The sequence below is a fragment of the Giraffa tippelskirchi genome, chromosome 11 (genome assembly GCF_054371585.1).
Source record: "Giraffa tippelskirchi isolate mGirTip1 chromosome 11, T2T-mGirTip1v1.2.pri, whole genome shotgun sequence".
Lineage (NCBI taxonomy): Eukaryota > Metazoa > Chordata > Mammalia > Artiodactyla > Giraffidae > Giraffa > Giraffa tippelskirchi.
Genome location: NC_137285.1, coordinates 149818225 through 149833266, shown reverse-complemented (window position 1 = coordinate 149833266; position 15042 = coordinate 149818225). Strand labels below are relative to the sequence as shown.

General features: G+C 43.4%; 1 pseudogene; it reads left to right on the top strand.

Annotated features, from left to right (window-relative positions):
• The first annotated feature begins 209 nt into the window (after positions 1 to 209).
• LOC145525307 (olfactory receptor 10V1-like) lies at positions 210 to 14798 on the top strand (annotated as a pseudogene).
• The last annotated feature ends 244 nt before the right edge of the window (positions 14799 to 15042 follow it).

The window sequence follows — 15042 nt, the reverse complement described above, 5'->3', positions numbered from 1 at the left end:
AGCAAGACACCGTCAGACCCCCGAGAAGGACAAAGAACATCTGAGATCTGCAGCCAGGGAGAGAGATGGGCATCCGCCCCATGGAAAGCGTGCTGGCCAGTGTCAGGGGGGCAACACCAGTGCAGTGGGCAATCTCTAGCATGGCCAGGCCGGGCAGGAGGAAGCACATCGGGGTATGCAGGGAGGGGTCTCTCCAGACCGTGAGCCCAATGGCGACACGTCCAGTGAGGCTCCCTAAGGACGGCAGCAAGGAGACTGTGAAGATGGAAGCCCGCAGGGTCTGTTGAGGGGGGCGGAAGGGGAAGTGGACCGCTCCTCCGTTAGCCTGGCAATGGGGTAGGAAGTCACAGGCAAAGGGACCCTCCTGTGTCCTTGGGCCTGGCGCAGCTCCAGCTGTGCTGGAAACAGTCTGCAGTCAGCAGTCCTTACCCTTACTGCTTCCTTTGGAGTTTGGTTGACGTGGCCTTGCCTCCCCTACCGTTCAGTCTGCTAGCTGTGTGACCCTGGAGAACTACACGTGTCAGCGTTCTCCTTTTACACGTGGGAAGGGCGTGACACCCACCTTGGAGAGGTGGTGTCTGAAAGCGTCACGCCCCACGCCAGCCGTGCCATAGACTGGCTCTCAGCGAGGTTTCCCTTCAAGTCCAGGTTTTCCCTTGACCTCCCATCCCCCTTTTTCTTTCTTAAAGCAAACCCTCCTGATGGCGCTCATGCCTCTCCCTTACTATGGTTGTCCACTCACGTCCAGGACACCTTAAATGTATGTATTCGTACCAAGAGCATGTCATTGTCTTAGTGAGCCTAGAGGGCCAGCAGCACAGGGGTTTCCTTTACCTGTTCTTCAAAGCTGGAAGCTGGAAGCCAGAGACGTCAAACAGCTCACACTGCTGTCTCCTCCATTCCCCAAATTCACAGTTGTGGTATCGTGTTGCTGGTTTTTTCCTTTAAACTTTCAATAATCCAGTTTTGTTTTGTTTTATTTCATCAAATACTAACTCTACTCTTGTTTCACCTTCTTTCTCACATCCACCTGCGTTTGCATTATTATCAAGTCCACCCTAAAGAGGGCTTTCACCCCCATACCTATGGCTTACCCCCCACCAACCCAACTTAGCATCATTTTAGATTAAGTTCTCTGAAATACTTTTTAAGACATGTTCCTCTACTCTGATCCTAAACTTAAAAAGCAAAGGAACCTGGGGAATCCCCTGGCGGTCCAGAGGTGATGACTCTGTGCTTCCACTGCAAGGGGCACAGGTGTGATTTCTGATGGGGGTGCTATGACCACATAGGCTTCTGCTTTGCAGCCAAAAATAAATAAAAGCAAAGGAACCTTGACTTTATTAGTCATTATACCTCAATAAAACTGAAGGAAAAATAAGAAAGGAATTTCTTATTCTTTTGATATCACATACAATTATCCTAAAATATTTTTATAAGTGAAATTAGCACAACTTACCTGGGGTATAATGTCAGGAAGCTCCTCAATGACCAAATCCACAGTCGCATCCTATCCACCACACCTTTGTTCTAAGCCATCCGGTCCTTATGCACACGACCCTTAAATTTGTTGAGTTTTAATTTGCTGCAAAATAGACTTGAATGTGTACACAAATATTGTCTTGTGTTTATGGATTACCTTTTCAGTGTTATTCAAATGGCAGAAGGTAGTAGTTCTAATGGAGAAGTCTTTGCATTGATCTTCTTGGGGGATTCTCAGAGAGGCCAGGCCATGCCCAAAACACTTTCCTGATAAATAGAGGGGGTGGGACCAAAATACATGCAAATTAAACACTCAGCCACCATTATTTTTTGGTGTAACAAGTGAACCAAGTTTTAACATTGTGTTTTCTTTTGCTTTAGTTGTTAACAATGGTCCCCAATACAGGCAGTCTTGAAGAAATGAGTATTGTCAAGCTCACTGATGGAGAGGCAAAAGGCTCAACACTTTAGGAAAATATTTCATAAGTTTTCAAGCTGAGTGATGCATGCATCAGTATCATATCAGTTCAGTTCAGTCGCTCAGTCGTGTCCGACTCTCTGCGACCCCATGAACCGCAGCACGCCAGGCCTCCCTGTCCATCACCAACTCCTGGAGTCTACCCAAACCCATGTTCATCGAGGTGGTGATGCCATCCAACCATCTCATCCTCTGTCGTCCTCTTCTCCTCCCGCCCACAATCCTACCCAGCATTAGGGTCTTTTCCAATGAGTCAACCCTTTGCATGAGGTGCCCAAAGTATTGGAGTTTCAGCTTCAACATCAGACCTTCCAATGAACACCCAGGATTGATCTCTTTTAGGATGGATTGATTGGATCTCCTTGCAGTCCAAGGGACTCTCAAGAGTCTTCTCCAACACCATAGTTCAAAAGCATCAATTCTTCGGCGCTCAGCTTTCTTCACCGTCCAACTCTCACATCCATACATGACCACTGGAAAAACCATAGCCTTGACTAGACGGACTTTTGTTGGCAAAGTAATGTCTCTGCTTTTAAATATACTATCTAGGTTGGCCATAACCTTCCTGCCAAGGAGTAAGCGTCTTTCAATTTCATGGCTGCAGTCACCATCAGCAGTGATTCTGGAGCCCAAAAAAATAAAGTCTGACACTGTTTCCACTGTTTCCCCATCTGTTTCCCATGGAGTGATGGGACCAGATGCCATGATCTTGGTTTTCTGAACGTTGAGCTTTCAGCCAACTTTTTCACTCTCCTCCTTCACCTTCATCAAGAGGCTCTTCAGTTCTTCTTCACTCTCTGCCATAAGGGTGGTGTCATCCGCATATCTGAGGTTATTGATATTTCTTCCGGCAATCTTGATTCCAGCTTGTGTTTCTTCCAGACCAGCGTTTCTCATGATGTACTCTGCATATAAGTTAAATAAGCAGGGTGACAATATACAGCCTTGACGTACTCCTTTTCCTATTTGGAACCAGTCTGTTGTTCCATGTCCAGTTCTAACTGTTGCTTCCTGACCTGCATACAGGTTTTTCAAGAGACAGGTCAGATGGTCTGGTATTCCCATCTCTTTCAGAATTTTCCACAGTTTATTGTGATCCACACAGTCAAAGGCTTTGGCATAGTCAATAAAGCAGAAATAGATATTTTTCTGGAACTCTCTTGCTTTTTCGATGATCCAGCGGATATTGGCAATTTGATCTCTGGTTCCTCTGCCTTTTCTAAAACCAGCTTGAACATCTGGAAGTTCACGGTTCACGTATTGCTGAAGCCTGGCTTGGAGAATTTTGAGCATTACTTTACTAGCATGTGAGATGAGTGCAATTGTGCGGTAGTTTGAGCATTCTTTGGCATTGCCTTTCTTTGGGATTGGAACGAAAACTGACCTTTTCCAGTCCTGTGGCCACTGCTGAGTTTTCCAAATTTGCTGGCATATCGAGTGTAGCACTTTCACAGCATCACCTTTGAGGATTTGAAATAGCTCAACTGGAATTCCATCACCTCCACTAGCTTTGTTCGTAGTGATGCTTTCTAAGGCCCACTTCACTTCACATTCCAGGATGTCTGGATCCTGGTGAGTGATCACACCATCATGATTATCTGGGTCATGAAGATTTTTTTTGTACAGTTCTTCTGTGTATTCTTGCCACCTCTTCTTAATATCTTCTGCTTCTGTTAGGTCCATACCATTTCTGTCCTTTATCGAGCCCATATTTGCATGAAATGTTCCTTTGGTATTTCTAATTTTCTTGAAGAGATCTCTAGTCTTTCCCAATCTGTTGTTTTCCTCTATTTTTTTGCACTGATCGCTGAGGAAGGCTTTCTTATCTCTCCTTGCTATTCTTTGGAACTCTGCATTCAGATGGGAATATCTTTCCTTTTCTCCTTTGCTTTTCGCTTCTCTTCTCTTCCAAGCTATCTGTAAGGCCTCCTCAGACAGCCATTTTGCTTTTTTGCATTTCTTTTCCATGGGGATTTTCTTGATCCCTGTCTCCTGTACAATGTCACGAATCTCTGTCCATAGTTCATCAGGCACTCTGTCTATCAGATCTAGTCCCTTAAATCTATTTCTCACTTCCACTGTATACTCATAAGGGATTTGATCTAGGTCATACCTGAATGGTCTAGTGGTTTTCCCTACTTTATTCAATTTAAGTCTGAATTTGGCAATAAGCAGTTCATGATCTGAGCCACAGTCTGCCCCTGGTCTTGTTTTTGCTGACTGTATAGAGCTTCTCCATCTTTGGAGTATCATATACAGTATCATATACTATCATATACAGTATCATATACAGTATCTATCATATACAGTATACATATTATACTATCATATAAAGTATACTATGATACTTTGGAGTATCATATACAGTATCATATACTATCATATACAGTATCATATACAGTATCATATACTATCCTCCTAATCTGTGTAGGGTTTGAATTTTCCAAATAAAAATGAGCATTTGACTTTAGTTATCATGCTTTAGAGTTTAAAATTAGAAATTAATCTTAAATGAGAATGATAATGACAACAGCAACAGAAACCTTTATATAAAGGTAAAAATCACAGCATAATTTTAATAGGGAATAATGAAACCAGCCTAATATGGAATGCTAGATTCAGTTGATGAAATACTATGCAATTGTTTAAAATTATATTTATATGTAATAACATGAAAATAGTTGTGATATAATACTAAACAGAAAATGAGATTTAAACAATTACAATCACCCTACTGTAGAAAGAATACACGCTTTGAGTGATGAGCCTGAAAAGGGTTTTTCCTATTCTGTGTGTTCTAATATTCTTTAATAAACATCAACGTTCTGAGCATGCTGCTTAATTGCAAGCTTTAACATGATAAAGGGAGTAACAAGCAGTGTTTCCTCAAACTGTGGAGTACAGTATTTTGCAAAATTTCAAAGCAAACAGTTTATACAGAAATTAAGAAAAATATATGTCTAGTCACAACTGATGACTTTATTTTCAACAATAAAAGTGTCATTCCTTGAAAGCACAGTTAGTCCTTCATTCAGATAACTTATCATCAATCACCTCTGCAATGGAATTGAAGGCAGTTTGCTCTCCCAGCCAGCCTGCTTTCCCAAAATGCCCACTGCAGACCAGTCCCTGTGCGTCAACCCTTTTATGGACACATCTGGACCCAAGCCATCCTGGCTGCATGCACCAGGCCCCTCAGAGGAAAATGCTGATTCGGAAGCTTGAAATTGGCTCTTTCACACTCGGTACATAGTCAACACATTCCTTTCATTCTACACTGTTTACTCTTGAGTTAGTTGTGTATAGGTCTGTCTCCCTGGCTACAAAATACACTGCAAGTGTCTTTGAGGCAGCTTCTGTATTTTGTTTGCCTTTACACACATATTCACATGTGATTTGCATATAGTAAATGCAACTCTGTTCTTTTGGCAATTCAATTTTTAAAAATTAATTAAGCCAAAGCAACAAAGCCAAGTGTCTTGAGTCACAGCAGGGAAAAGAGGAAAAAAAATAAAAAACTAAAATACTAGCTAATGTGTATGAAGTGTTGCTGGGTGCTCACTGCTTTAAAAATAATAGTAACTAACATTTACTGGGTGTCAGGGACTATTCCAAGCACTATATACCGATCAATGAGGCGAGGCTGTGGGGGAAAGGGAGGTCTTATACACTGTTGCTGAGAATTTAAACTGGTGCAGCCATCATGGGAAAGAGCATAGAGGTTCTGCAAACAATTAAAAACAGAACTACCATGCGGCAGTGGAATGTAGCCATGCCACTCCTAGGTAGATAGCCGAAGGAAATGAGACCAGCATCTCAAAGAGATATCTGCATTCCCGTCTTCATGGCAGCATTATTTGGAGTATCTGAGATATGGAATCAAGCCAAATGTCTATTGAAGGATGAATGGATTAAAAAGTATATACATAGATGTGTGTGTATACACATATATATGTACATACACATAAAAAATGCAGTATTAGTCAGCCTAATAATGATATCCTTCCATTTGAGACAACATAGACGAACCTGGAGGAGGTTACGTGAAGCAAAATAACTAGACACAGAAAAACAAATGGTGCTGTCACTTACATGTGGAATCTAAAAGAGTTGAACTCATGGAAACAAAGAGTAGAAGGGTGGCTACCAAGGGTGAGGGAGTGGAGAGGACAGGGTGGCCAAAGGGCACAAGTTTCAGTTATAAGATGAGTAAGTTCCAAAGCTCTAACGTACAACATGGTGCCTAAAGTTAACAAAAATGCACGGTACACTCGAAATTTTCTAAGCAAATAGATGCTAAGTATTTTTAACACACATACAAAAACCTATATGGAGTGAAGGATATATTAATTAGCTTGACCATGGTTCAGTTCAGTTCAGGTGCTTAGTCGTGTCTGACACTTTGTGACCCCATGGACCACAGCACGCAGGGTCTCCCTGTCCATCACCAACTCCCAGCATTTACTCAAACTCATGTCCATTCAGTCGGTGATACCATCCTCTGTCGTCCCCTTCTCCTCCCACCTTCAATGTTTCCCAGCATCAGAGTCTTTTCCAATGAGTCAGTTCTTCTCATCAAGTGGCCAAAGTATTGGAGTTTCAGCTTCAGCACCAGTCCTTCCAGTGAATATTCAGGGCTGATTTCCCTTAGGATGGACTCCTTGCTGTCCAAGGGCTGGAAATAGTACATTTGAGCGTTACCAGCCTGTTGTTTGTATTTAAAGTCAAACAACTAAACTGGATTGCTTATCCCCAAAATGTAAATAGAAAAGAGAAACTGAGGCAAAGACCCAGCTTGAGTGGGAAAACCAGCAATATAGACGAAGAAATTAATCCTAAATGAAACCAGTCCCAACGCAGGGAGCAAATCTGTGTCTTCTGCACTGGCAGGTGGACTCTTTGCCGCTAAGCCGGCAGGGAAGCCCCTAGATTAGATTGAGTCCAACACTATCCTAACCTTGAAACACAGAGATGTTGGTCCTTTCAAGGATTTCTCTGGTTTAAAAAAATCCATCGTCACAAACGTCAAGCTTATAGAAGTCAAAGAACTAGAAAATGTCTACTTCTGTTATTAGAAGAATAGCTAGAAGGTTCCTTCTCATTACGAATCCCCCATATGCGTATACCTATGGCTGATTCATGTTGAGGTTTGAGAGAAAACAACAAAATTCCGTAAAGCAATTATCCTCCAGTTAAAAATGAATAATTTTTTTTAAAAAAAGAAAAGAATCCCCCATATGGGTTAAAAAAATAATTCTAATTACATGAACTTTTCAAAAAGCATTATTGGATAAAAAGAGATGTGCCTGAGTTTTCCTCAGACAGTGTCCTTTTAGGACACCCTTAGCTGAACCTGACTCGTATTCTTTTTATCACCGTATCGATCTTTCAGTTCTGAGCTCTGAGTGTCGACTCGCCCTCTCATTCTCCACCCTCTTCCCTCTTCTCTCAGACACCAGAGCTATGCCACACAGAGTGGGGGGTCTTAATAAACATCTTTTAGCATTTACTAACATAAATAACGAGTGGAAACATGCGGCGCAGGGCGCTCTGCTCAGCCCTCTGTGAGACCTGAACGGGAGGAAGCCCAGAAGGGGGGCCAGATGTGTACAGATGTGTGTGCATGGCCGGCTCCCCGTGCTGTGCAGCAGAAACTAACACCGTTGCAAAGCAACTATGTTCCAGTAAAAATTAATTTTTAAAAAATTTATTAAAATAAGTATTGATTAAAGGAGTAGTTGGTGAGAGAGGGTGAAAAGAAAGAGCAAAAGAAAAGAGGGAGATTATAAATTAGGGTCTGAGCACTGACTTTGTAAGGATCTGAGAAAGGTTTGTGGCACTCACTTTACGGAGAAAAAGTTTGTTGATAAAGGACGATTAGAATGAAGGACTTGACTCTCAGGACACCTGCAGTCAGCCTTACACAGTGCATGCTGAGTGAGGCATACTTTATTTCCATGATAGAAGCTGAGATTTACTTCAGTCTGAACTAGGAGTGTTCCTTTCCCATTTGCTAGCTGGGCAAGTTGGTTAAAACTTTTAAGCCTGAATGTCTTCATCTGAAAAAAATACAGACAATAAAGGACTGAAGGACCACTTAAGTGAAAGGATGCCTGTAAAATGGTTAGCATGGTATACAGGACCCAATAAATATTATCTAGTGTTATGCAACAGGGGAATAATGCCTTTTGTTGAATGTGTTGTTCTGAACATTTCATTTGATTTACTCAGAGTGTGCTTGTGAAAGTACTGCGTTGAAAAGTATTATGTGAGATGGCCTATATGCTACTGCTATCAACTTTCAGAAGCGAATTCCATGTGACTCAAGGTATTAACAGTAAAGGGACATAATTTTGGCTCATCTTTCCAGACGCTGCTGCCAGAAAATGCTCTTGGAGTCTCTTTCAGGAAGTAAACGGTGTCTGCAGACGGGTCATTGTCTCAGATCCACAGACACATTTAAAACTTGCAGTCCATACGGTTGCAAAGAGAAGGACATGTCTTAGTGACTGAACAACAACATAAAATGTATATTTTATTTTGCGAATTAATTTTATGAATGCTATTTATGAATTCACATATAAAACTCATTTATAATGACATATAGACAGTATTATTCGAGAATGTTTTATAAGGACAAAAATACGTTTGTTTGGGTACATCTCATGTGGGAATCCTCCAACTGGTATGAGCACCTCCAGGAGACACAGAAACCTCTGCTCCGAGCAGGCTCTCAGCCCTCTGAATGACGGTTAGAACGTTATTCCCCCTTCCCTGTTTATCCCACAGTCAGAGCTCCCAAATTAAGATTTTACTTTTTTCTTCAGGTGAGTCCAAATTTGTGCTAACGGATAAAACATTAAGGTCAATTAGGCCATGCAGATAAACCATGGTCTAGATTATAATCATGCCTTTCTAGTCCAGAAATACTGTAATCCAACATTTTTGGCCTCAGATCTTAAGTGCTCTTTTTCCAACAGACCGTCCAGAGTTCTACCTACAGCTGAGCTAAAATCAAGTAACAAAGCCACTGGAAAGTGCTGGAAGTGTTGGTCGCTCGGTGGCGTCCAACTCTTTACAACCCCGTGGACTGCAGCCCACCAGGCTCCTCTGTCCATGGGATTCTCCAGGCAGGAATACTGGGGTGGGTTGCCCTTTCCTTCTCCAGGGGTCTTCCCGACCCAGGGACCAAAGCCAGGTCTCCTGCCCTGCAGGCGGCCGCCTGACCCTCCGAGCCGCAGACCGTCCGAGCCGCACTCCGGAGACGTAAAGCTCGGGGAAGGCCCTGTGGTGCAGACCAAGGTGAAGCACAAAGGCTCCGCGAGCAGACGGTCAGTGCCGGCCTTCCTACTGCTCACTCACATGGCTTCACAGCACGTTGGACCTGTTTAATCCTGTATGTCTTCATCTGGAGACTCGGGAGGTAACAGTACACGCTTACTAAAGTGGGTTAATACAGGTGTCCCCAGTCTCTGGGATCTAACGTCTGATGATTTGAAGTGGAGCTGATGTAATCATACTGGAAATAAAGTGCACAATAAATGTAATGTGCTGGAATCATCCCCAAACCACCCCCCCCAACCCCAGTCCATGGAATAACTGTCTTCCACGAAACCGGTCCCTGCTGCCAAAAAGGTTGGGGACCACTGGAATGGATGAAGTGAGCTAACCCAAGTAAGTATTCAGTACTTTCACTTTGTCTAGGACTTAACTTGGAATAAACGATCATTTGTCATAAGACAGAGCGCTTGTCCTCCAGGAACCTTAAATATAATTTGGAACAGAACATACAGATACAGTCAAGACTGGATATTAACCCTAAAATCATAACACTATGAATGACAAAGAATTCAGAGAAAGAGAGAGTGATTTAAACTGGTGTGTTCCAGAAAGACTTCACAAAAGAAGAACATAACCTAGAATTTTAAAAGTGGGCAGGATCTGAATTAGGCAAAAGGAAGACGTTTTCTAGCTAGAAGGAGAACAGAATTATATGAAGCAGAAAGGTGAAAGGTAGATAAGAGGCCAATGAGTAGGCCGTATGGTACATAACAGGGATAACCGAGGGCTGTCCACAGTGGCGTTAGCCTTAAAAAGTCAGACCCAAGAGAGACTGGAATAACCAGCAGAGGGGTGTGAAAGCTGTGACTTAATTAACAAGAAGGCATTAAAAAACCTTAAGCAAATGAATTGTGTGATCATGGAGAGAAAGATGAATTACAGAGAGAAAAGAAGAGAAATGGAAGATTAGAAGGAAGGCTATCATGAAAATCCCAATGGAAGGTAACAGTGGATAGAACTGATGGGCAGCGGGAAGGGGCCAAAGAAATGGATATTGGAAATCTTTGATTATTTAAATGTAGGTTGTTACAGAACAGTAAGCAGTGTTCCCTGTGCTATAGAGTAGGTCCTTGCTGGTTATCGATTTTAGATATAGCAGGGTGTACCTGTCAATCCTGGGCTTCCCTGGTAACTCAGCAGGTAAAGAATATGCCTGCAATGCAGGAGACCCCAGTTCAATTCCTGGGTCCAGAGATCCCCCGGAGAAGGGATAGGGGACCCACTCCAGTGTTCTTGCCTGGAGAATCCCATGGACAGAGGAGCCTGGAGAGCTGCAGTCTATGGGGTCGCAAGAGTCGGACACGACTGAGCAACTAAGCACGGCACGTGTCAATCCGAAACTTCCAGTCTATCCCTCCAGCCCCTAGCTCCTCCCCTCCGGGCCTGTTCTCTGTGAGCCTGTTTCTGTTTTGTAAATAAGTCCATTTGTATCATTTTTTTAGATTCTGCACATAAGCAATATCATACGATATTAGTCTTTAGAGATGAGAAATTTTGAAGGACACTATCAGTGTTTAGGGACAAATAAATACTGATATTACTGGATAAAGGAGAGGAAGCAAAACAAATCAATAAAGTCTCCAGGGTTTGAACTAAATTGCAGAGTCTATTTTTTTCATTTTTTCTGGCATATAGTTGCTTTACAATGTTCTGTTAGTTTCTACTGTACAGAAGAGGCCATCAGCTATTCGTATACATATAGCCCTTCTTTTCTGGGTTCCCTTTCCATTTAGGTTGCCACAGAGCATTAAGCAGGGTTCCCTGCGCTCTACAGTAGGTTCCCATTAGTTATCTGTTGCATACACAGTATCAATCCTGTATGTACGTAAATTACAGAGCTTGTGATACAACATCACAATGCCCAGTTTTCTTTAAACTTTGACACGCATCTACTTATATGTTCCTAAAACTTTTGATTTCAAGTTTCCCGTGATGAATTGATACCCAATTTTATCTGTTTTGTAAATTTGAACTTTAAATTGACTTTATCCATTCGTTTGTTCAGAAATACTTCTTGAGACATTTTCTTTACCAGGTCCTGTGCTAGACACCGGAATTAAAGTAAAGGTCGTCAGAATCCCCACCACCGAGGATTTCTCAGTCTCAGCAGAGGAAGGAAAAGGAAGAGACGGCAGAAGGGGCATGTGCACAAACCGTACTGTCACGTGATCGGCTGTAAACTGAAAGCTGCCGAAGTGCCTCTGTGCGTGGAGGAGCTGGGAAAGCGTCATGTGAAAAGCGACACCTAGAATGGGGAGGAAGACATGCTCAGGGGTTTGGCAGGGACCTACTGTACAGCCCAGGGAACTCTGCCCAGTGTTATGTGGAGGTCTGGATGGGAGGGGAGTTTGGGGGAGAATGGATACATGTATATGTATGCTGAGTCCCTTCACTGTTCACCTGAAACTATCACAATACTGTTAATCAGCTATATCCCAACAGAAAACAAACGTTTTAATTTGAAAGAGATTCTTAGAGGCTCATGTCATCTTCCCTTTTCATAGTCCAATGCGGTACCCGTGGAGGAAATAAATAAAAGCACAAAGGTACAATTCTTCTTTCGTCCATTCTCAGCTGACCCTAAGGTCCAGGCGGTGATTTTTGTGGCCTTAATGGCGATGTACCTGACCAGCCTGGGTGGAAATGCCATCATCGCATTTATTGTTCAGATCAGTCATTCCCTCCATACCCCCATTACTTTTTCCTGGCTAACCTGGCAGCTCTAGAAATCCTCCACACATCTTGCATCGCCTCCCCTGGCCTTGGCAAACCTTCTTTCAAAGGGAAGAACCCCCGTTTCTATCACTGGATGTGGCACCCGGATGTTTTTCTTCGTATTCCTAGGAGGGGCTGATTGCTTGCTGCTCACGGTCATGGCTTATGACCGGATGATAGCGATCCGTTACCCTTCAGGATACACCCTCCTCATGAGCTGGCCCTTGTGTGTGGAGCTGATGGTGGGGTCCCTGGTACTAGGGTTCTTGCTGTCGCTACCGCTGACTGTTTCAATCTTCCACCTCCCATTGTGCAACAATAGTGAAATCTACCACTCCTACTGCAACACGCCTGCTGTCTTGCGCCTGGCTTGCGCGGACACACGTGTTCACCAGACCGCTCTGTACGTCATCAGCTTCATCCTCCTAAGCGGTCCCCTCTCGATGATCCGCGTCTCCTACGTCCTCATCTTGGCGACGGTCTTACGGTTCCAGCCGCGGAAGGGCGCCGCCCGGCCTGCTGCACGTGCTCCTCTCGGCGGTCCTCCTGCAGCACGGCTGCACCAGCTTCATATACTTGTCCCCCAGACCCAGCTCCTCTCCCGGGCCGGGCCGGGTGGTGTCAGTGGTCCACACGTTCATCACTCCCGTCTTAAACCCCTTGATCTGTAGTACGAGGAACAAAGAATTGAAAAATGCCCTAAGGAGGGCATTAAGCAGGTTCTGGGTAGGATGGTTCCATGACTTATTTAAATCAGGACACTTCCGAGAATGAAATGGGACGCTGTTAATAATTATGCCTGGATGGTTTGCATGAGCCAAGAGTGTCCTCAACAGAGACATGGTGTTCTAGAACCCTGGAGGATGTGAAGGCTACCGACTGAAATACAGCTTTATCACACGGGGCGACACGATGTCCTGGGCGTGGATGGAGGAGTAGCAACACTTACTTATTGGACATCTACTGGGTGTGAGGTACTTTATGTGGGTTCTCTCACTTAGCCCATTGTAAGTATAATTGTCTTCTTTATTTTAGAAAAGAAAATTAAAGTGGCTAGCAAGATATATACCAGGCTGAGAACACAAGTATTCAGAAATCTAAAGACTCAGCCGTCTTCACACAGCGATGCTCTCCTTGCTCTAGGCTTGCTCTGCCGGCAGGAATATGCGTTACCTTGTACAAGTCTCTCGAAGCCTCTAGACCTCAGTTTCCTTATTTCTGAGAAGACAAACCTGAACTAGAAGAGTCCACCTGTTCCTTCGAAGGTCATAACATTATGTTCCAAATATTGGCCAAGCAGACCGGGAATGGGGACAAAAAAAAGGAGGCTTTGCAATTAGCCAAAGGAAGGTGGACTTTTATTTTTTCACATATCTTGTTTTCTTAACCAAAATGAAAACTTGTGATTCTGTTGATAATGTTTAAAGAGCACTCCAGGAATAAAAAGGATAATAATAATGGAGGAAAGCATTATTTAATTTAATAAGTGAAAATACAGGAGGAGAAGGAGAAGCTGGGAATGTTGAATTTGGATTCCCCGAGAATCTCTTCTACCTCAGAGAGTTCCAGACTCCGCTTGAGCTTCCAGGGAGAGAGATCATTAACTTGTAAGATATTCCACTCCTCCCTGGACAACTCCAGCCATTAAAGTACTGTAACCTACCTTGAGCTAAAATCTGTCTACAGACAACTTCCTCCCGCTGTTCTTGCTTTTACCCTGTTAAGACCTTTCTTCCACATGACAGCTCTTCACATGAACTAGCAGACCCGATTACGCTTCTTCTCTTAGTCTTCAGTCCTCTTTTCTCTAGAGCAAGTACTCCGTCAACTTTTCCTCCAGGAGATTATACTTGAAATCTTTCATCATACAAGTCACCTTCTAGATTTTTCTCTAGCTCCATGTTCTTCTACACATTTTCACCCAGAAATAAAATCCACTGGGAATATGTTATTCTGAGGGAACTATCACTCTTACTTGTGAACTTTATTTTTATTAATTCATCTTGATCATTTTAGTCTCATAAATATGGATCAAATATAGTTTTCTTTGTTTATTTCTTTCTTTTATTGGCTGTGCCACATGGGCATGTGGGATCTCACATCCCTGACTGGGAGGAACCCACAATCCTTGCATCGGAAGCACAGTCTTGACCGCTGGACCACCAGGCAAGTCCCCGAGTACAGCCTCCAGACAACTCTCCGTGCTGCCTGACCATGATTTATTTTACTAACGTACACGCAAAACTTTTTATTTAACACTGATACATCGTGTTTTTATTGGTTTTGGAATGATCAAAATTGACAAAGTGGTCTTCAGGATTTATTTCATTCATCAGAATTTTATGTCATGGCCCAAATTATAACTTTATTTCGTTTTCTTTCTCCAAGTCATTGACAAATATCTAGAATAGGCCAGGATGAATGCAGTCCTCCTCTTTGGGAATTGTCGTCCAACTACATAGAAATCCGCTCGATTAATACCATCTGTGGTGTTGTCACCATTGTGACCCGGCCCTAGAGTGCCCCGCTGTCCTGTGCCCGTGCTTCTAGGTGACCTCTGTCCTGCATGGACATGTGACTCGGCTTGGTCAATGGGACGTCCGCAGAGGTGCTCCAGGCAGAGGCTTACCCTTCCCTTTGCTGCCTGTCCTCTCCTGCTGCCCTAAGGCTGTCCCGTGAGGAAGCAGGGCTAGGGCGGCACCCCATGGAGCACAAATCGGACGTCAAGCTGAGGCTCCAAGACCCACCCCAGTCAGACTGCCGGATGTCTGAAGCCGCATGAGTGACACCAGGAAGACCAGCAGAAGGACTGCCAGCTGAGCTAGCCTAGATGCTAACCCACAGAAGCCTGGGAAAATAAAATGACTGGTATTTTGAGTTTGGAGTGGTTCCTTTTGCAGCAAAAAGTAACCATTCACCATGCAATCCAAACTAAACCATCTCTTCAAGAAGGACATCATAGAAAGCGAATCAAATCCTTTCATACAATCAAAATACACTAAAACACTTGTATAAACGTAGCCACT